A 21,871-nucleotide genomic window follows, 5' to 3' on the forward strand; every position below is an offset into this window, starting at 1 on the left:
GGACACCTGGGTTGTTTCCAGGTTTTGGCTATTGCAAATTGTGCTGCCAAGAACATATGTGTACACAGATCTTTTTGGATGGATGTGTTGTGTTCCTTAGGATATATCCCCAGGAGAGGAATTGCAGGGTCAAAGGGTAGGTACATTTCTAGCCTTCGGAGAGTTCTCAAGATTTGAACTGGGATTCTTATGCTTGGCTTTGTGCTTTGAAACGCCATATGTGCTTAACCCGCTGCGCTACCACAAATGCAGATTCTTATTCACAAGCTTCTCGATGAGGCAAACTCCTTGTGTGTACTCTGTCCTATGTGAAAAGCCAAGCCTAGTTTTGTCCTGCAAGTGAAATACAAAGGTAGGTAGGGAAATTAGTTACTTTGTGTCTATGTAAACAAAAACGCTAGTGTGGGCACATTGGACTCTCAGGCATGAGGTCCTGAGTTTAATCCCTGGCAGCACAGGTACCAGAGTGATGTCTGGTTCTTTCTCTCTCTCCTCCTATCTTTCTCATTAATTAATAAATAATATATATATTTAGTTATATTTATTTATTTATAGGATAGAGACAGTCAGAAATTGAGAGGGAATGGGGAGATAGAGAGGAGCGAGACAGACACCTGCAGACCAGCTTCACCACTTGTGAAGCTTTCCCCCAGCAGGTGGGGACTGGGGGCTCGAACTTGAGTCCTTGCACATTGTACTATGTGTGCTCAAGCAGATGAGCCACCACCCTCCCTCCTCAATAAATAAAATCTTAAAAAAAAAAAGACGGGGTGGGGGGAGAATACAGATCCAAGAAGGATGACAAAGGACCTAGTGGGGGTTATATTGTTATATGGAAATGGAAAACTGAGAATGTTATGCATCTATAAACTATTGTATTTATTGTTGAATGTAAAACATTAATTCCTTAATAAAGAAATTAAAAAAAAAAAGACAACACCTTCCAACTGACCCCGTGCTCCTGTGAGGATAATGGCTACTGGCCAGTTCCCAGGGTCCTTGGTCCAGCACCACCAGAAATGACCAAAGGTTCCAATCTGACTTCTCACTTAACAGGAAATTCAAGCGTAAGTGGAATTGTGCAGTTTAAATCTATGTCATTCAAGGGCCAGTTGTGCCTTGAAAGCCTTTTTTCCCTCCCTTCAAACTGAGAATATGTGACTCTGATAGGTTGTGGAGTAAGGCATAGGCTTTTTTCTAGTATAAAAATGTCTAATTTAGGAAATACTTATAATGGCTTCTTCAGATTCTACCCTGTATGCTCTTAGAAAAGATATATATATATATATATATATATATATATATATATATAGTTATTGATTTCTTTGGAAAATCTCAGAGAAAGTGGATGAATGAGCTAATGAATGAACTAGCATATTTACAGATACCTAGGTAGTCTGATAGAAAATTTCAGGATTAATAAATTTAAAGCAGACTGCTTTATTTATTGATAGGTATAGCTTAATAAGCATATGAAAAGTAACATGCTTTGTAAATGAAAACTCATAACAACAGGAAAGTGTGGCTCAGTTATAAACAATTTCTGAGTACAAAAAACAGTTAACAGTAGTGTCCAAGTTTACTGAGTCATTATATGCCCAGTGAAGTACAAATTTTTTTAAATTTTTTATTTCTTTTTAATTAGTTAATTAATTTCCTCTCTGTTGCCCTTGTTGTTTCTATTGTTGTAGTTGTTATTGATGTCATCATTGTTGGATAGGACAGAGAGAAATGGAGAGAGGAGGGGAAGACAGAGAGGGGGAGAGAAAGATAGACACCTGCAGACCTGCTTCACCGCCTGTGAAGTGATTCCCTTACAGATGGGGAGCCGGGGCTTGAACTGGGATCCTCATGCTGGTCATTGCGCTTTGTGCCATGTGCGTTTAACCCACTGCGCTACAGCCCGATTCCCTTTATTTTTTTAAAGAAACTTTAATTAATTAATTTTCCCTTTTGTTGCCCTTGTTGTCTTTTTATTGTTGTTGTAGTCATTATTGTTGTTGTTATTGATGTCGTCATTGTTAGATAAGACAGAGAGAAATGGAGAGAAGAGGGGAAGACAGAGGGGGAGAGAAAGACACCTGCAGACCTGCTTCACCGCCTGTGAAGGGACTCCTCTGCAGGTGGGGAGCCGGGGGTTTTGAACCTGGATCCTTACACCAGTCCTTGCACTTTGTTCCACGTGCGCTTAACCCGCTGCGCTACTGCCTGACCACCAAAGAAACTTTATTTAAAAATTTTTTTTCCCTTTTGTTGTCCTTGTTGTTGTTATTATTGTTGTTTTTATTGCTGTTGCTGTTGGATAGGACAGAGAGAAAGGGAGAGTGGAGGGGAAGACAGAGGGGGGAGAGAAAGAGAGACACCTGCAGACCTGCTTCACTGCCTGTGAAGTGAACCCTGCAGGTGGGGAGCTGGGGGCTTGAACCGGGATCCATGTGCTTTCCCCCATGTGTCCTGAACCCGCTGCGCCACCACCGGGCTCCTGTACAGATTTTATTTTATTTTACTTATGTTCATTCCATGGCACCATATATATAAGAGTCATGTTACGTGAGATAAGCCAGAAAGAGAAGGATGAATATGAGATGATCCCATTCATAGACAGAAACTGAGAAATAAGAACAGAAGAGAAAACACAAAGCAGAACTTGGACTGGAGTTGGTGTACTGCACCAAAGTAAAAAAAACTTTGGGGTGGGGGAGAGTGTTCAGGTCCTGGAACATGATGATGGAGGACGACCTAGGTGTGAGGTCAGAGTGTAATGTGAAAAAGTGAGAAATGTTACACATGTACCAACTACTGTGTCTTACCATTGACTGTAAACCATTAATCCCTGCAATAAAGGAAAAAATTCTTCTCTTTAGAAAACTCAACTATTTGTATATTTATTTATTTATTTTACCAGATCACTGTTCAGCTCAGCCTCAGGCACGACAGTCTCTTTGCATAACCATTATGCTATCTACCCCCTCCCCCGCCCTCCACTATTTTGTATTTTATTATTATTATTATTTGCCTCCAGGGTTATTGCTGCGGCTCGGTGCCTGCACTACCAATCCACTGCTCCTGGTGGCCATCTTTTTTTCCATTGTTGTTGCTCTTATTGCTGTTTTTGTTGCTACTGTTGTTGAGTAGGACAAAGAGAAATTGAGAGAGGAGAGGAAGATAGAGAGAGGGAGAGATAGATACCTGTAGACCTGCTTCTCCACTTGTGAAGCGATCCCCCTGCAGGTGGGGAGCCAGAGGCTCAAACCAGGATCCTTGCTCGGGTTCTTGTGCTTCACATTATATGCGCATGACTTGGAGTGTTACTGCCTAGTCCCCTATTTTGTAATTCTAAAGTGACACAATTTTGACTTGCTAAGTAAGAGAAAGGGGTGAAGTGTAGGCCTTACCATCTGTGAGATCCCAGGCTTAGACCCTTCTTCTTCTTCTAGCGTTTGCCCTTCTTCCGTAGCCAGTCAACAGCGTCAGGTTGAGCCTGATGTAAAGTTTCGAGACCTCCTTTGAATCTGGAGAGGTGGCAGTCGTTGACTATGTGGGTCATAGTCTGTCTGGAGCCGCAGGGGCAGTTCGGGTCATCTCTGGCTCCCCAGCGATGGAACATAGCGGTGCACCGGCCATGGCCTGTTCGATAGCGATTGAGGAGGGCCCAATCATAACGTGCTAGGTCAAAGCCGGGTTGACGCTTGCAGGGGTCTGTGATGAGGTGTTTGTTCTTGACCTCAGCTGACTGCCAACTTTGTTTCCAAGAGTCTGGAACAGAGAAGTTCAGTGTAGGCGTAGGGGACCAGATTGGGTGACGAGACGTCAAACGTTGGACAGGGTGGGCGAAGATATCCACGTATATTGGCAGGTCCGGTCGAGCGTAGACGTGGGAAATGAACTTAGATGATGCCGCATCCCGACGAATATCTGGCGGGGCGATGTTGCTAAGAACTGGCAGCCATGGAACCGGGGTGGAACGGATGGTTCCAGAAATTATCCTCATGGAGGAATATAATTTGGAATCGACCAAGTGGACATGGGGGCTACGGAACCATACTGGGGCACAGTATTCTGCAGTGGAATAGCATAATGCCAGAGAGGATGATCGTAGTGTGGAAGCGCTCGCGCCCCATGAGGAGCTGGCCAGTCTTGCAATGATGTTATTCCTCGCGCCCACCTTTGCTGCAGTTTTTATGAGATGTTGTGAAATGGCAGAGTGCGATCGAGAGTAACGCCAAGATAGACTGGCTGGGCTTCATGCCGGATTCTCGTATCGTCAAGCTGAACCTTAAGCTCACGCGAGGCCGAGGCATGGTGTAGATGGAAAACAGTTTTTGCAGTGCTAGGGATTAGTCGCCATTTTTTACAGTAATCAGATATCAGAGACCCTGATACCTCTTGACAGCCCCAAGGATGGCACAGGGCAGGGAAGATAGCATAGTGGTTATGTAAAGAGACTCTCAAGCCTGAGGCTCCAAAGACCCAGGTTTAATCCCTAGCACCACCAGAAGCCAGAGTTGAGCAATATTTTGGTGAAACAGAACAGAACAAAAACAAAACAAAACATGGCACCAAGGAAACTTTATAGGTGATAGAACACTGCTTTGATGTTTCTCCCTGATAAAAAAAGAATAGCAATTGGGGGAGACAGCATGTTCAAGGACTTGGGTTCATCCCTGGGTACATTAAGAGAAGGAGGAGGAAGAAGAAGAGGAGGAAAAGGAGGGGGAGAAAAAACAAAGAAAAGCAAAGCAACCATAGTCGGTGAAATATCAGTGGAAGACATGTTCTTGGCCAGAAGTTTAGTTCGAGGGTGGGCGTAGATAGCATGATGGTTATGCAAAGGGACTCTCATGCCTGAGGCTCCAAAGTCCCAGGTTCAGTCCTCTACACCACCATAAGGAGCTGAAAAGTGCTCTGGTAAGGAAAAAAAAAAAAAAAAAAAAAGCTTAGTTTGAGGCATGTTGCTGAGCACCCTCACCCCCACTGTGCTTAGACTTTTTTAAAAAAAACTTTATATATATATATATATATTTATTTATTTTCCTTTTTGTTGCCCTTGTTGTAGCCTTGTTGTGGTTATTATTGCTATTGTTGATGTCGTTCGTTGTTGGATAGAACAGAGAGAAATGGAGAGAGGAGGGGAAGACAGAGAGGGGGAGAGAAAGACAGACACCTGCAGTCCTGCTTTACCACCTGTGAATTGACTCCCCTGCAGGTGGGGAGCCGGGGGCTCGAACCGGGATCTTTATGCTGGTCCTTGCGCTTCTTCCACGTGCGCTTAACTTGCTGCGCTACCACCCCACTCCCTGTACTTAGACATTTATCCTCAGCTTCCCTTTGAACATAGACAGGGGCCTGGTGGCATAGAAGACTCACTCTGGCCTCAGGTTGGAGCTGTGCTTCTGTGCCCCTCATGGAACAGTGACTTTTGTTTTGTTCATTACCTTCTGTTGCTGCCTCTGCATGTGGGCTGGAATGAAGCACCTTGCAGGAACACTAGAAACTTGCTTGCTGGATCCACTGGGTCATTGTACCTACATCCAAGGAGACCACTTCCTTATCTCCCTGCAGACCATTCTAGGGAAGGCATTTGTCTATGTGGCTGGGAGTGGGGAGGCTGGCTGTATGCTACATTTTGGGGGTGCTTTTTACCTCCAGCTGTCTGGAGGCTCTGCCATGTGCCTGCTCGTCCAGCCACTTGATGGCACTGTTAGAACTGAATGAACAAGTCTGCTTCCTCTGAAACAGCTTTCCCAAACTGTCATTTCCATCCTCCTCCTTTGCAAACAGAACAAAAACACTTTCCGGCCTGCTCCTGAGGTTGTCGTCCTCTCCCAGTCTCCCTGCAGTCTGGCTTCTGGCTGGACTGTAGCTCCTCTGCCTTCTTTCTCTCACTTGGCGCGCCCCCCACCCCCTTCACTTTTGTTTCTGTTAGGTCTGTATCATTCTGTTCTGGAGACCTCTGGGGTTCCAGGTCGCCTCCAGGAGGAGAAAGACCTCTGAAAACTCTTTTAGATGCAGGGATTTCAAAGAGAAAAAAGAAGTGCTGAAATTCATCTGGCCACATGACTTTGTTTTCTAGGAGGGAAGGAGCAGCAGGGAGAGAGAGAGCAGAGAGGCTGCGGAGAGGGGTCATGGGGGGAGAAGGTGCCGGGAGGAATGGAAGGAATGTGCAGAGAGCGCAGGAAATGGGCTCTCTGGGGCGGAATCTTGGCATTAGGTTGCAAGGCTTAAAGGCTCTCTGTTCTTGGCTTCCCAGCTGCCACTGTGTCAAGTCCCTCCCCCCCCTTGACTGGGTCAAGGCTGGCTGGCTGGGGGCATGGCCATCAAGATCCTGCCTTCAGCCACTTGTTTATTATTATTATTATGACTATTTTTAAAAACATCTGCCCTTTATCCACTTGTTTTGGCCTGTGATTCGCGGTCCTTGCCGCTCCACTTATTCCTTCTTGGAAGAAGTGAGAGGGGGACCTAGGAGCCAAAGACAGGAGAATGCTTAACTGTCTCGTCCTTACAGGTCAGGTCCCAGGGAACTGCTCCAACCCCCAGACCATATTTCTTGGGCAACCTTCCTCAGGAGGGAGTCTAACGCTAAAGCTAAAGGAATGAACTGTGAGAAAAGCATTTTCCCAAATAATTACCAGGAAATAGAATCTTGACTGACATTCCGACATGCACTGCTCTTCTGGCAGAGCTATTTAAAGGTCTGTTAAACCATGCAAATGCCAATGAGACATAGTCTCCAGACTTGGGCTGGCCCACACAGCATAGCACAGCACAGCCCAGCACAGCACAGACTTCCCAGGCCTCTTGGCTTGCCCTTGGTGGTGGGTGCTACATATGCTTTTCACACCCCTCCTGCTGGCCAACCCTGACCTTGAGTGGGGACCCAGCCAGCTCACCCAGCCTCCCTGCAGGTGGGAGGTCACTGCTGCTGACTCAGGCCCCAACTGGGGCAGGTGCATGCCTTCAGCCCCATGAGTAATACCCAGCTTCTCATCTTCAAAGAGCCTTCTCAAGATTAGCCAATTAGTCACCCCCAGGAGAGCTACAAAGCAGGTTATTATTGTCTTCATTAAGCCCATGGAGGAGGGAGGTGAGTGAAGTCCCCACCCCAAGCCAGTGAGAGTTTGGATTTGGCTGCAGGATGTCCCAGGGCCTGGGAGGGCAGGTGGAGAGGAATCTAGAAAAGGCAAAAATAGAGACAGGAATTTCTCATGGGAAAAAAAGTGGAGAAGACCAGGGAGGGGTAAAAGAATTGGATAGTCTCAGGCCAGTGGAGAAAGGTATTTTGCTGAACTGAACCCAGAGTGAAAAGATGGGAGGAGAGTCTGACCCAAGGTGAGCTCTAACACACACTCTAAACAATTCAGAAAATGGGTGCAGTGATGCTCAAATCACTGTGCCTCAGAGCTTAACAGGTCTTTGTGAAATGAGTCTTGGAACACTTTCCTTTTTGTGTGTGCGAAGATCTCGAATGACTCAAAATGATCACAGCACATGCCTCCAGAGCACCATGCACATCTAGTGTGATGTGAAAGCTTAGAAGAGTCAGAGGCGGATGCTCTCCTGCGTCCCTAAGACTGGTCCACTTTCAGGTGTGTGGTGCCAGGCTGATAGATGCATTTTAGGAGGTGAGTCCGTGTCCCAGTGACAGTAGAAACCAAAGCACCTTCTGGAAGCCAGACAGCACAGAGATCCTTTCAGTCAACCCTGTCTGCAGCTGCTTTTTATAAACTTGGCATGAATATATGCTAGGGAACGCCAGGACAGTGTAGCTGGAAAATATTTTCTACCACTCGAAAACATACACACATATACATATGCATGCTTGGAAAGGACACACACACACACACACACACACACACACACACACACACACACAGAGAGAGAGAGGAGAGAGAGAGATTTTTCATATCATAGAGTGGCTTCATTTGTGGGTTTTTTTTTCCCCCATTACTTCCTCAGTTCATTTTTCTGCTGCCAATTTTAGAAGGCTATAAGTCAGAGTTGTTGTTGAACTTTGTCAGTTAAAATGTAACTCGAAGAACAAGTCATATGATAGGTCACAGCCAAGTGGCCTTTGGAGAGAAGCCCTGGTGGAAGTCACCTTCACAAGTGGGGCCCCAGTGTCTCTGGATCTTCTTGGGTGTATGTTACTGCCACAAGGCTGCCCTGGCTGTCACTTGTGTCACAGCTCCAGAGGGCTACCTACCCGAGGCAGGAAAGGAGAAGTGATGAGTCAAATAGTCACCGTTTACTTTCTGTGACCCAGGGGTAGCGTGTGGCCTCATTCAGAGTGATTCGTTAGGAGTTCCCCCACTTTTCTCTCTCCTAGAAATGACTGGATCAACTTTCTGCTAAACTTCAACCCAGCAGAATCAGAAATGAAGAGACCAAAAGGAAGGAAGGAAGGGGCTTTGTTTGGGGTTGGGACTCCCCAAGTGCCTCTCATTTTTTAGAGGAATTATAGGCTCATTGGTGACTCAGAGCCTCTGTGTTGGGGTTCTGATGCCCTGGGCTATGCCGTGGACCTGACCTGCACAGAACACGGACTTGGAACCTTTGGAGGGAAGGGCCCTGTGTTTCTCCCTTGTGGTCTTTGGAGTGGAAAAAAGGAAAAGCTGGAACACAGTCAACACCTAAAAAATGCTGGTGCTTAGGACTGGAGTTGGCCGTGAGGCCTATTTACATCAAGGAAGGGAGCAGGATTTGGCATACCTGAGGCCCTGGGTTCCATTCACCCTCCTACCCACACCACATATACTCTTTCTTTGCTCTGGCAAAGAAAGAGATAGAGGCAGATAGATAGATAGATAGATAGATAAAGAGACTCAGCTCTGGCTTACAGTGGTATGGGGGATAGAACCTGGGACCTGGCAGTCTAAGGCATGAGGTTGTGTTTGTATAACCATTATGCTATCTCGCCCCTTCTCTATCTCTTACACTCTCTCTGAAGAAAAAAAAAAAGGCTCCAAGAGCAGTGGAATGGTGCAGGCATGGAGCCCCAGTGATAACCCTGATGGTAAATAATTAAATAAAGTTCTGTGCAGAGTCTCTGTACTGGTGCCTGCAGACATCTGGGAACAAGGAAAGCCCCTGAGCTTTTATTCTTATCAGGGGGAGATGGAAAAACAGTCCAGGGTCACTTCACCCCACATTTTGTGTATGATGCTTGCAGTTGCAATGAAAGAGAGATGCATGTTGTTAAGGAGCAGTAGGAAAGATAACAGTCTGGAAGTAAGTGAGGTGCCCTTAGATTTGCTGCTTAGCCTTTCAGAGCCTGACCTGTGAAATGGATGCACCATCATCATCAATTACCATGTCATATTCGATGCCTGTCTTTTCTTTTGGGTACATAAGTCAATCTTGTCTGGACAAATAGGGATGCTTATTCCCAAAACAACTGGCTTTAAGAACATTTCTGAGCTGGTGAAATAACTCACTTGGATGCATTGCTTTGTTATGTGTATGGTGTGACTCATATTGGAATCTGGCCCTCACCTCATTGAAGGAAGCTTTGGTGCTGTGACTGTGTGTGTGTGTGTGTAAACAAAACTAAAACCAAACCAACCAAACAACAACAATAATAAAAAACTAGTATACTTGTCACCCTGTGATCTTTGTCATACATTATCTGGGAACAAAACAAAACATTTTCTTTTTTTAAATTTTTTATGAAAGAAGGTTGTTGACAAACACTTCTTTTAAAAAAACATTTATTTATTTATTTATTTATTCCCTTTTGTTGTCCTTATTGTTTTATTGTTGTAGTTACTGATGTCATCATTGTTGGATAGGACAGAGAGAAATGGAGGGGGGAGGGGAAGACAGAGAAGGGGAGAGAAAGACACCTGCAGACCTGCTTCACCACCTGTGAAGCGACTTCCCTGCAGGTGGGGAGCCAGGGGCTCGAACTAGGATCCTTAAACCGAAAACAAACATTTTCTTATGGCTGGCAGGTGGCTCTGGGGTGGAGCATATGCCTGTATGATGCCCTGAGTTTGATCCCTGGAATTGGATAAGAAACAAGAGAGGGGTGGGGGTATGTAGCATGATGTGATGCAAAGAGACCCTCCAGCCTGAGGCTCTAAAGTCCTAGGTTCAATCCCCCTGAACCACTATACTTTTACCAGAGCTGAGCAGTGCTCTGGAAAAAAAAAAGCCACAGAAACAAGGGAAACATCATGGCTGGTGCTCTGGACTCTCACATTAAAAAATAATAATATTAAAAATAAAGTAAAAAGGAAAAATAAAAAGAAAGAGAAGAAACAGAGAGCCTTTTCTTAGGAGGGAGGTGGAGACCCACTGTTCTCCCAGGCCTGTCAGCGTCGCCTCTCTGCTGACTCCAGTTTCCCTGCCGAGGGCCCATATCAAGCACATGTAGGATCACTTCTGATCTTCATTCCATGTGTACTGCATACCTCAGACTGTTCTGCCCTTTGGCTGCGATTTCTCAGTGCTCTGTCTGCAGAGAAATATTTAAAAGACTCAGGAAATGAACTCACATTTTTCCCTTCCCCCTCCTTTTCCAAAACAGTACAGCCTTCCTGGAAAAAAAAAAAAAAAGAAAAGCAAACAAAACAAGTGTTCTGAATACTGTGGCTTTGAATGACTCTTGGATTGGATGTGTCACACCTTCAGTTCCCTTTGCTGCTAACTTCCCTCCCCTCAGATCCCCTCAGTCCACACGGGTGAGTGTTTGAGGAGGAAACAGGCTACACTGGGGTCTAGGGGTTGTTGAAAGCCTGATCAGACCTGACCAACAGGTCTCCTGAGAAAACTGTGCTTCTGTGAAACATCAAACACTCAAAGACTGTATGAGTTTACTGTGCCTGAGGCCCACACCCCAGCCAGGTCCAGGGTGGTTGCAGAGGAGATCTGCCTGCTTGTGGGGGACTGTTTTGGGTTTCCAAGTGTTCTGCTCTAATCTGTGGCCTTCTCGTACAGAGGGAACTTCTGTAAAGATGAAATCCTTTTGCTTTAGCTATCTTGTTAGGATAGTGTGTGTGTGTGTGTGTGTGTGTGTGTGTGTGTGTGTGTGTGTGTGTGTGTGTGATGAGTGAAAACCAAAACAAAACAATCAAACAAAAACCCTTTGCAGTGTTTCAACTGGAATGCTACCTCCCGGCTCAGGTGGCAGCTGACACTGAAAGAAAGGCCCTCGTCTCTCAGGGGCAGTAGGAGGCTCAGCCAGGCTTGGTCCTGGAGGACAAGAAGGCCCTTCCTATCAATTGTGCTGTGGCATGCGGCTCAGGCACTGACTTGAAGGGACTCTGGGCCAGGAAAGCCACCATGAGGTGTTTACCGGAGTACTTGGCTCTGCACTCAGGTTTTCCACTGCCAGGTGCTGACAGCAAGGAGGCCTTACAGACACCCTCAGGAGACAGTTCCCCTGCTTCCATAACAATGAAGTGCTTTTTTTTTTTTTTCTGACTCATCTTCAGAAGATCCCCATCTCCCCATTTTCTTTTGAAAATAAATATAATTAGTAACAGGCAGACACACTGTATATAACCAGCCCTTCCTATCCGGGAGAGTTATAATTAAATGTACATGCTGGCTGCTGTTCCCTGTCTGTAGCTGCCTGGCTACCCACTCAGGGAACACAGCAGCCCTGCAGTGGACGCCACAGAGATTGAAAGCTGTTAGGGCTGGAAGTCAAGACTGATTGTTGAGGGATGTGCCCGTTTCCCCCTCCATCGCAGAGTGCTCAGAGCAGCCCCTCCATCTGCTTGGTCAGTGATGAGGCCCACCCTCCTGGGGGTTGAGGGACAGTTGCCAAGGCTGTTGTCATGGTAACAGAGGTGGCCTCAGCTGCTGCAGCCAGGCGAGGGGCACCTGAGAAGCTGCAGGTTACAATCTGCCCTCCCCAGGCTGGGAGCCAAGACAGCGTTCCTTTGTTCCCAGCTGCCTGCCTATGAGGCTGGCACCAGAGCCTCCGCCCCGCCCTGCATGGCATGAGCTCAGACAGGTTATCCCCAGGTAACCCACAGCTCTCCTTCCTGGCAAAAGGGCAGGCTAGGCGTTGGGTGGCCACTGAGCCGGCCTGTAGAAGGCTCATATTCTGCTGAAAGCAGAGGGTCAGGAGGCCCCAGGAATGCACACACACCTCGTGGGCATATTCTGGGACTGTAGCACAGCCAACAGGCTTGGCGACACAGGCCTGATGACACAGGAGAAGCTGTGCAACCTCCCGCCCCTCGGGCAAGCGGGCAGGTTGGCAGGCAAGGCGGTGACCGGATGACTAGTTGGCACGGCCCTCCCTGGCCTGGATAGAAGACAGCAGGCGTCATCTGAGCCATAGGCACCTTTACCCGAGTTGCTCAAAGTGCTTTCCGAGCAAACAGTTGTTTCATAACAGCCGTGAGAAGGAGGTGTGGTACAAAGCATTCTTTGTTCCTGTCTTACAGATGGGGAAACTGAAGAGCTTGCCTGGCTGGGTGGTGAGGCTGAGACAGGGAGCAGGCAGGGAACTTTCCTGTTCGGGTCTCTGGGATGCACAGGGCTTGACTGGTGTGGGGCCTCAGAAAGAGAAGCTATAGGTGGAGCTGTAGTGGCTGTGGTCTGAGGTGTTGGCGCTACCCATTGGTGTCCCCAAGAGATGCCAGTGTTCTTTTTTTTAATATTTATTTATTTACTTTTGTTTCCCTTGTTGTTTTATTGTTGTAGTTATTATTGATGTCATTGTTGTTGGATAGGACAGAGAGAAATGGAGAGAGGAGGGGAAGACAGAGGGGGAGAGAAAGACAGACACCTGCAGACCTACTTCACCGCTTGTGAAGTGACTCCCTTGCAGGTGGGGAGCCGGGGGGCTCGAACCGGGATCCTTATGCCGGTCCTTGTGCTTTGCACCACGTGTGCTTAACCTGCTGTGCTACCACCAAACTCCCGCCAGTGTTCTTTTTAAAAAAAATTAATATATTTATTTAATTTATTTATTCCCTTTTGTTGCCCTTGTTTTTTATTATTGTGGTTATTATTGTTGTCATCCTTGTTGGATAAGACAGAGAGAAATAGAGAGAGGAGGGGAAGACAGAGGGGGAAAAGATAGACCCCTGCAGACCTGCTTCACCACTTGTGAAGCGACCCCCCCTGCAGGTAAGGAGCCGGGGGGCTTACGCCAGTCCTTGCACTTTGTGCCATGTGTGCTTAACCCGCTGCGCTACCGCCCGACTCCCAGAGATGCCGGTGTTCTTTACCAGACCAGAAGTTTCTTGTCTCTGGGAGATTGTCAAGAAACACTGCTGGAGCACCTTGTACTGGCCCAGGACTTTTTCCAGGCTCTGAGGGTCCACTGGTAAATGAGGAGCCTCACAGAACTCACAAGACAAGGATAATGGACACATAAGATGAAGAGGAAATGACTTTGGATCGAACCATGATTAGAGGAAAATAAAAGCTACACAATGGGGTTGGGTGGCAGATCAGCTGGTAGCGCTCATGTTAGGCTCAGGGCTGATCCTGGCAGCACCAGGCGCGTCTCCATGGGTGGCAGAGTGGTGCTTTGATGTCTTGTCCTCTTTCTCTTTTCCATCTGTCTATCTGTCTCTCTCTTTCTAAATAGAATAATAATAAAAAAAAGGTTGGGTCAGGGAGGCTGCTTGGCAGTTTTGCAGATGATTGAGGTCCCTAGGTTAATTCCTTTGAGGCTTCATTAAGAAAGGAAAATTGATGGACTGGGAGGTGGCTCAGTGGATAAAGCATTGGATTCTCAAGCATGAGGTCCTGAGTTCAATCCCCGGCAGCACATGTACCAGAGTGATGTCTGGTTCTTTCTCTCTCAGCCTATCTTTCTCATGAATAAGTAAATAAATTCTTTAAAAAAGGAAGAGAGAAAGAAAGAAAGGAAGAAGTTGGGGACTGGATGGTAGTTTGAACCAGTTTGAACCTTAGCTGTAGGGGGAAAGCTTCATGAGTGGTGAAGCAGTGCTACAGGTGTCTCTTTCTTTCTTTCCCCCTTCCTTCCTTCCTTCCTTCCTTCCTTCCTTCCTTCCTTCCTTCCTTCCTTCCTTCCTTTCTTTCTTCTCTCTTCCCCTTCACTTTCAGTTTCTCTCTGTCTCTATCTAATAATAAATAAGTAAAATATTAAAAAAAGGAAAGAGGGGGTCAGGCGGCGGTGCTTCGGATTAAGTGCATGTGGCACAAAGCACAAGGACCGGTGTAAGAATCGCAGTTCAAGCCCCTGGCTCCCCACCTGCAGGGGAGTCGCTTCACAAGTGGTGAAGCAGGTCTGTAAGTGTCTGTCTTTCTCTCCCCATCTCTGTCTTCCCCTCCTCTCTCCATTTCTCCCTGACCTATTCAACAAAAACAACAGCAGTGACAACAACAACAATAACAACAACAACAAGGGCAACAAAATGGGAAAAATGGTATCCAGGAGCAGTGGACTGTGGATTCTTGGTGCAGGCACCGAGCCCCAGCAATAACCCTGGAGGCAGAAAAAAAAAAAGAAAGAAAGAATGGTTCAATCCCCAACACTATCATAAATTAAGCCAGAAGTGAATAGTGCTTTGGTATCTCTCTCATTAAAAATAAAGCAAATAAAATATATTTTAAAGCTATAATTAAAAAAAAAAAAAGGAAACAACGTCCGGGAGGTGGCACAGTGGCTAAAGCACCAGACCTCCCCCCCGCAAAAAAAAAAAGGAAAAAGTGCATAATGTGAGTGGGGTCCAATTTAATTTAATTAAATTAATTAATTTATTTCCTCCTCCAGGGTTATTGCTGGGCTCGGTGCCTGCACCATGAATCCACCGCTCTTGGAGGCCATTTTTTCCCCCCTTTTGTTGCCCTTGTTGTAGCTTCGTTGTGGTTATTATTATTGCCCTTGTTGACGCAATTCGTTGTTGGATAGGACAGAGAGAAATGGAGAGAGGAGGGGAAGACAGAGAAGGGGAGAGAAAGATAGACACCTGCAGACCTGCTTCACCACCTGTGAAGCGACTCCCCTGCAGGTGGGGAGCCGGGGGCTTGAACCGGGATCCTTACGCCAGTCCCTGCGCTTTGCGCCACATGCACTTAACCCACTGTGCCACCGCCCGACCCCCGGGGACCAATTTTAGATAGGAGGTCAGAGAAAGGGTTCTTGAACTAATTCTACATGAGGAGAAGATGGCAGCACTGGGACCCACCAAGGCTGGTGTCTGTGATGTGGTGAACATAAAGGCAGTCTGATAGTCCTGGTCTCTTCTAGTCTACCCTGTCAGCTTTCATGTCCAAGTTCTTAGTCCTTGGGCACCATACATCAACTATTCTTGCTACCTGTGGATGAGGCAGGGCCTAACATTTTGGTCTCTTGTTTGACTGATAAGGTGTAATAGTGGAAGTGGGGAAGTGTGGTTATTTCTTCTTAGGAGAGACATTCATGGGGAGGGGCTTGTGTCAACAGCAATGACCATGGAGTAGAAGTGGGTCTATTAGGCAGGAGTGCTAAGGTTTGTGTTGTCCACTGACTTGGCATGTGGCTTTGAAGAAGTTTCTGTTCATCTAGCCCTTGTGGAACAAATTGGAAGTTATAAAAGGAATTGCATCAGAGAAGAGAGCCTCAGTTCCCTGTTGGGTGCCCCACAAGGGTCAACTTAAGGCTATGAGTGAAGTACAGGTTTCACCTCTGGGGGTTAAGGATTTACTATCACCTTTACCCAATGGGAATTGCCTGGCATCATATTCTAAAGCTCTTATAATGTGGCATTTTTTTTTAACTTCCAAGGTTATTGCTGGGGCTTGGTGCCTGCACTGTGAACCCACTGTTCCTGGAGGCTATTTTCTATCTTTTGTTGCCCTTGTTGTTTATCATTATTGTTGCTGGATAGGACAGAGAGAAATGGAGAGAGGAGGGGAAGACAGCGACGGGTAGAGAAAGACAGACACCTGCAAACCTGTTTCACTGCTTGTGAAGTGACTCTCCTGCAGGTGGGGAGCTGGGGGCTTGAACCACAATCCTTATGCTTTGCGCTATGTGTGCTTAACTCATTGAGTTACCACCTGGCCCCTGTAGCATTATTATTTTTTTTAATTAGTGATTTAATATTGGTTAAAAAATTATAAGGTATAAAGAAAAACCAAAAAAACAAGGACAACAAAAGGGAAAATAAATAAATAAATAAAAAGATAACAGAGGAACAATTCCACATCGTCCCCACCACCAGAGTTCTGTGTCCTCATTTCCTCCATTGGAAACTGCAGTGGTTCTCCCAAGGTCACAGATATAGGCTGACTATTATTTCTTTTTTTTAATTTTTAAAAATATTTATTTTATTTATTTATTCCCTTTTGTTGCCCTTGTTGTTTTATTGTTGTAGTTACTGTTGTTGTCGTTGTTGGATAGGACAGAGAGAAATGGAGAGAGGAGGGGAAGACAGAGAGGAGGAGAGAAGATAGACACCTGCAGACCTGCTTCACCGCCTGTGAAGCCACTCCCCTGCAGGTGGGGAGCCGGGGTTCGAACTGGGATCCTTATGCCGGTCCTTGTGCTTTTGCGCCACCTGCTCTTAACCCGCTGCGCTACAGCCCGACTCCCGACTATTATTTCTATATCTATCTATCTATCTATCTATCTATCTATCTATCTATCTATCTATCTATGTTTTGTTCATTTTTTTGAAATTAAAAAAATTATATTTATTTATTTTCCCTGTTATTTCCCTTGTTTTATTGTTGTTGTTATTGATGTCGTCGTTGTTGGATAAGACAGAGAGAAATGGAGAGAGGAGGGGAAGACAGAGAGGGGGAGAGAAAGATAGACACCTGCAGACCTTGTGAAACAACTCCCCTTGAACCAGGATCCTTACTCTGGTCCTTGTGCTTTGTGTCACATGCACTTAACCTGCTGCGCTACCGCCCGACTCCCTTTTTGTTCATTTTTAAAATTTTTTTTATTTTTTAAATATTTATTTTATTTTATTTATTCCCTTTTGTTGCCCTTGTTGTTTTTCATTGTTGTAGTTATTATTGTTGTTGTCGTTGTTGGATAGGACAGAGAGAAATGGAGAGAGGAGGGGAAGACAGAGAGGAGGAGAGAAAGACAGACACCTGCAGACCTGCTTCACCGCCTGTGAAGCGACTCCCCTGCAGGTGGGGAGTCGGGGTTCGAACCGGGATCCTTATGCCGGTCCTTGTGCTTTGCGCCACCTGCGCTTAACCCACTGCGCTACAGCCCGACTCCCCTTTTTGTTCATTTTTTAGGGTTCTACTTTCTCTTCTTCTCCAAGTCACACCTATATCTATTACTATTTCTGAATGTCTTTCTCCCCCCCCCCCCCGACTTCTCTCTCTGGGTCCTGATGGAATTAGGTTTCAGAGCCCTCTAGTCATCTTCCCCAAATATTTCTCCCCTTTTGGGAGTATGGGGCAAAATTCTTTTTGGGGTGCAGAAAGTGGGAGATCTGGCTTCTATAAATACTTCTCTCCTCTGGACATGGGTGTTGACAGGTCGAGCCATACTGTGGCATGGGGTATTTATTTATTTATTTGTTTACTTTTTGTAAAGTATTTTATTTATTTTGTTTTTGAGAGAAATGCAGAGAAAAACACAGAGAGAAACACCAGAACACTGCTCAGCTCTGACTTATAGTGGTGCAGGGGATTAAACCTGGGGCTTTGGAGCCTCAGACATGACAAACTCTTGGCATAACCACTATGCTATCTACCCTGCCTGGCATGGGGTTTTTATTTCAGACCTTACAAGGGAGTCTGTTAATGTGCTACAAACATTGTACTGAGAAATTGCCTTTTCATATCCCAGGGATGAATTCAGGGCCATCATTTAAAAAATTTATTTTAGTTCATATAAATAAATCAGAGCATCACTCTGGCAGATGTGATGCTGGGGAATGAGGTTGGGACCTTATCCTCATGGGTCAGTCTCTACAGCAATTGTGCCACTTCCTGGGCCATAGACTATTAGTTCTTCTGTTCCAGGAACTCCTTGAGTAAAGAACTAGAAGTTCATTCATTGTGATCAAGTTTCAACCAGACAGAACTATTATCAATTTAGAGTTTACAGAATGCTTTCACAGCTGTTTTCAGACTTGATTCTTGTTACATCTTATGTTGGAAATAGTTGTTATTATTATTTATTGAGTTTTGCTCTGCCAGTGTGTACATTGCCAGGGATCAAACTCTGGACCTTGTGCAAGCAAGGCATATACTCAACCATCCAGCCATTTCCCCAGCCCTCACGGTTGGTGATATTTAGATGTAGACACAATAACTACAAAAGCTAAGTGCTGCATTGAAGGTCACACAGCAAAGGGAAAGTTGGGGATTGGTCTTAGTCCTCTGGTCTCTCCTTTCCCAAGTCCCTGCTATCGTGCCTGTGATGGCAGTGGGCCAGAGTGATTCAGGGCACCTGGACTGAGTGACCGTGAGTTTGGTAAGTCCAGCCTGGGAGGTGTTTGAAATTTCCTGAGCTGGCTCCTGGGAACAAGTTCTGCTCTACAGAGGGTTGTGTTGCAATGTGACCGGTGGATGAGAAGGCTGAGACAGAAAGCCATTACTTCATCAATCAAGGTCTTTCGTCACTTCAGGAAGCACGCGGAGCTGTGACATTTTGGAGGGAGGTGCAACACTCTCGAGCCAAGACTGCTGTGTGACCTGGCACCTGCACTGGGTTGGTAGGGAGAAGGGAATTGAGTGTGTGTAGGGTGGTCAGGCCCAGAGCCCTGCATCCTAGGGGCTTTGTATATACCATGGTTGGGGGTAGGGGAGGGAGAAAGGGACGTCAAACCTGCAAGTTTATGGGAGGTGTTGACAAGATTTGGTCAACTGTTCAGGTCTTGATATTTTTTGGATCCCATGACAGGCATGATGAAGGGTAAGCAACTTAAAACAAAACAAAACAAAACAAAACAAAACAAAACAAAACAAAAGTAGGGAGTTGGGCAGTAGCTCAGTGGGTTAAGCGCATATGTCGAGAAGTGCAAGGATCAGTGTGTAAGGATCCCAGTTCGAGTCCCAGCTCCCCACCTGCAGGGGGGTCGCTTCATAAGTGGTGAAGCAGGTCTGCAGATGTCTTTCTCTCTTCCTCTCTGTCTTCCCTTCCTCTTTTCATTTCTCTCTGTCCTATCTAGCAACAACATCAATAACAACAACAATAATAACTACTACAACAAAACAAGGGCAACAAAAGGGAAAAATAAATAAATAAATATAAATAAAAAAGTATTTTTTTTGCCACCAAGGTTATCTCTGGGGCTCTCAGTTCCTAAACAGCTTCACTGCTTCTAGAGGTTATTATTATTTTTCCTTTTGATAGACGAGGAGAGAGATAGAGAAATGGAGAGAGACACAGAGAGAAGAGAATATATCACAGTATTGCTCCACTGTTGGTGAACTATTTATTTTCCTTGCATATGCTCCTATGTGGTGGCCAGGAGTTTGAACTTGGCTCGTTGCACATGGTAACATAGATAGATGCTCTACTGGCTGAGCCCCCCTGCTGGTTCCATTATTATTGTTATCATTATTATTATTATTCCCTTAGGGACACATGCATGTGTGTGATTTCATCACTTCAGGTCTTTTTCTTCTATCTTTCTATCTATCTATCTATCTATCTATCTATCTATCTATCTATCTGTCTATCATCTATCTATCTATCTACCATCTATCTTATCTATCTACTATCTATCTATCATCTATCTATCTATCTATCTATCTACCTATCTATAGAGACATCACATCACTCAAGCTTCTTCCAGAGCTTAGTACTCTCAAGAGGTGAGTGACTAAAACTGGGTTGCTCTTCCAGGTGAGCTCTTTCTCTGGCCTGAGGGTCAGCAGCTCTTGACTCAGTCACCTGAGGAATCAGGCCAACTGTGAGCTTCCAGAATGTTCTCCCAGAGCTGGCTCCTCTTTTAAGTTAAGCTGGTCATGCTGGCTCTCTTCATCTGAGGGAGTGTGGAAGCTCCCAACTACACTGCTGCCCATCAGAGCACTGTCCCCTCAGAAGAGGGAGCCCTCAAGGGGTTTAGGGGCTGGGACTGGGGCTTAGCCTGGGTGTGGAAGCCTGGGCATTGACTAGTTGGTGTTTGGTGAGTGAAGGCGGTGCCTGTTCTCACAGGGCCTCATCTCACTGGTAACATGAATCCTCCTCAGTGGATTGGGGTGGAAACTTCCTTGTATTTATCTCTCAGGCCTTCCATGACTCATGCGCACCAGCTCCTCTGCCAGTCCTGATATTCTCCAAGGCCTGTGCAGGGGACAAATTCTGTTCTGAAGGAATGCAACAAAGCTGAAATGGAGGTGTGCAAGGAGGGACAGGTTTATAGAAGCAGATGTGCCCCCCCCCCCCCCCGCTACTCTCCCCCCAAGGAGCCTTTGATATCCTCTCCCCACTGGGGCAGCTTGTGAGCTCCTGGACCCTTGTAGGCACCTCCTGGAACTAGAGGGAGGGAGGTGGCTCAGGGCTCAGCCAGTACCTGCCAGCAGTGTGGGTTGTCCTGGTGAGTAAACAGGGCCCGGCCAGCCGGGAGGTCAGGCATAATCCAGCCTCAGAAACTGCACGTGGCCCGGGAGTCCAGGAGCCCAGGAATGTGTTTTCTGTTGATGTAAACCTGCCTCAATCGACCACACCTGCTCCTGGCCCCAGGAACGTGGGAAAGAGAAAGGCCCTGCTTATTGTGGTGGTGGTGGAGGAGCTGGCACGAGGGGCAGGATGCCCTTCCTCTGATTCAGAGCAGGAGGAGTGCTGGTGCCCTGCCATCACCCGGGGGACTGTGGGCTAAGTGGCTCAGTGGCTCCCTGCCCGCCACTGGACAGATACACCGGCAGAGAACTTGTCCTGACAAGTCCTTACTTTTGGGATGGGCAACCTTGCTTTACTCCAGATCTTCCCTTTGAGTTTAAAACATACAAAGAACTTGCAGAAGAGGAAAATAATAGGATGGCATGGAGGAATTTTCTCCTTTAGCTACCCCCCTCTAGCCCCCTCCTAGAGGACTCTCAACTCTCTTTCTTTCTTTTTTTAAAATTTCTTTATTGGGGAATTAATGTTTTAAATTCAATAGTAAATACAATAGTTTGTACATGCATAACATTTCCCAGTTTTCCATATAACAATACAACCCCCACTAGGTCCTCTGTCATCCTTCCTGGATCTGTATTGTCCCTAACCACCCACCCACCCCAGAGTCTTTTACTTTGGTGCAATACGCCAATTCCAGTTCAGGTTCTACTTGTGTTTTCTTTTTTTTTTTTTTTTTGTTGTCTTGTTGTTGATATTTGCAAGTTCTTTATATATTCTGGTTATTAGCCTCTTGTCTGATGTATGGTATGTAAAGATCTCCCATTCTGTGAGGGGTCTCTTGGTTCGGGTAGTGGTTTCTTTCTTTTTTTTTTTTTATAGTCATTTTCCCTTTTTGTTGCCGTTGTTATTTTCATTTTTATTTTTTTAATTAATTAATTAATTAATTTTTTATTTTTATTTTTTATTAAAGAAAGGATTAATTAACAAAACCATAGGGTAGGAGGGGTACAACTCCACACAATTCCCACCGCCCAATCTCCATATCCCACCCCCTCCCCCGATAGCTTTCCCATTCTCTATCCCTCTGGGAGCATGGACCCAGGGTCATTGAGGGTTGCAGAAGGTAGAAGGTCTGGCTTCTGTAATTGCTTCCTCACTGAACATGGGCGTTGACTGGTCGGTCCATACTCCCAGTCTGCCTCTCTCTTTCCCTAGTAGGATGGGTCTCTGGGGAAGCTGAGCTCCAGGACACATTGGTGGTGTCTTCAATCCAGGGAAGTCTGGCCAGCATCCTGATGATACCTGGAACCTGGTGACTGAAAAGAGAGTTAACATACAAAGCCAAACAAATTGTTGAGCAATCATGGACCCAAAGCTTGGAAAAGTGGAGAGGAAGTATTAGGGAGGTAC

This window comes from Erinaceus europaeus, chromosome 6 (genome assembly GCF_950295315.1).
Source record: "Erinaceus europaeus chromosome 6, mEriEur2.1, whole genome shotgun sequence".
Classification (NCBI taxonomy): domain Eukaryota; kingdom Metazoa; phylum Chordata; class Mammalia; order Eulipotyphla; family Erinaceidae; genus Erinaceus; species Erinaceus europaeus.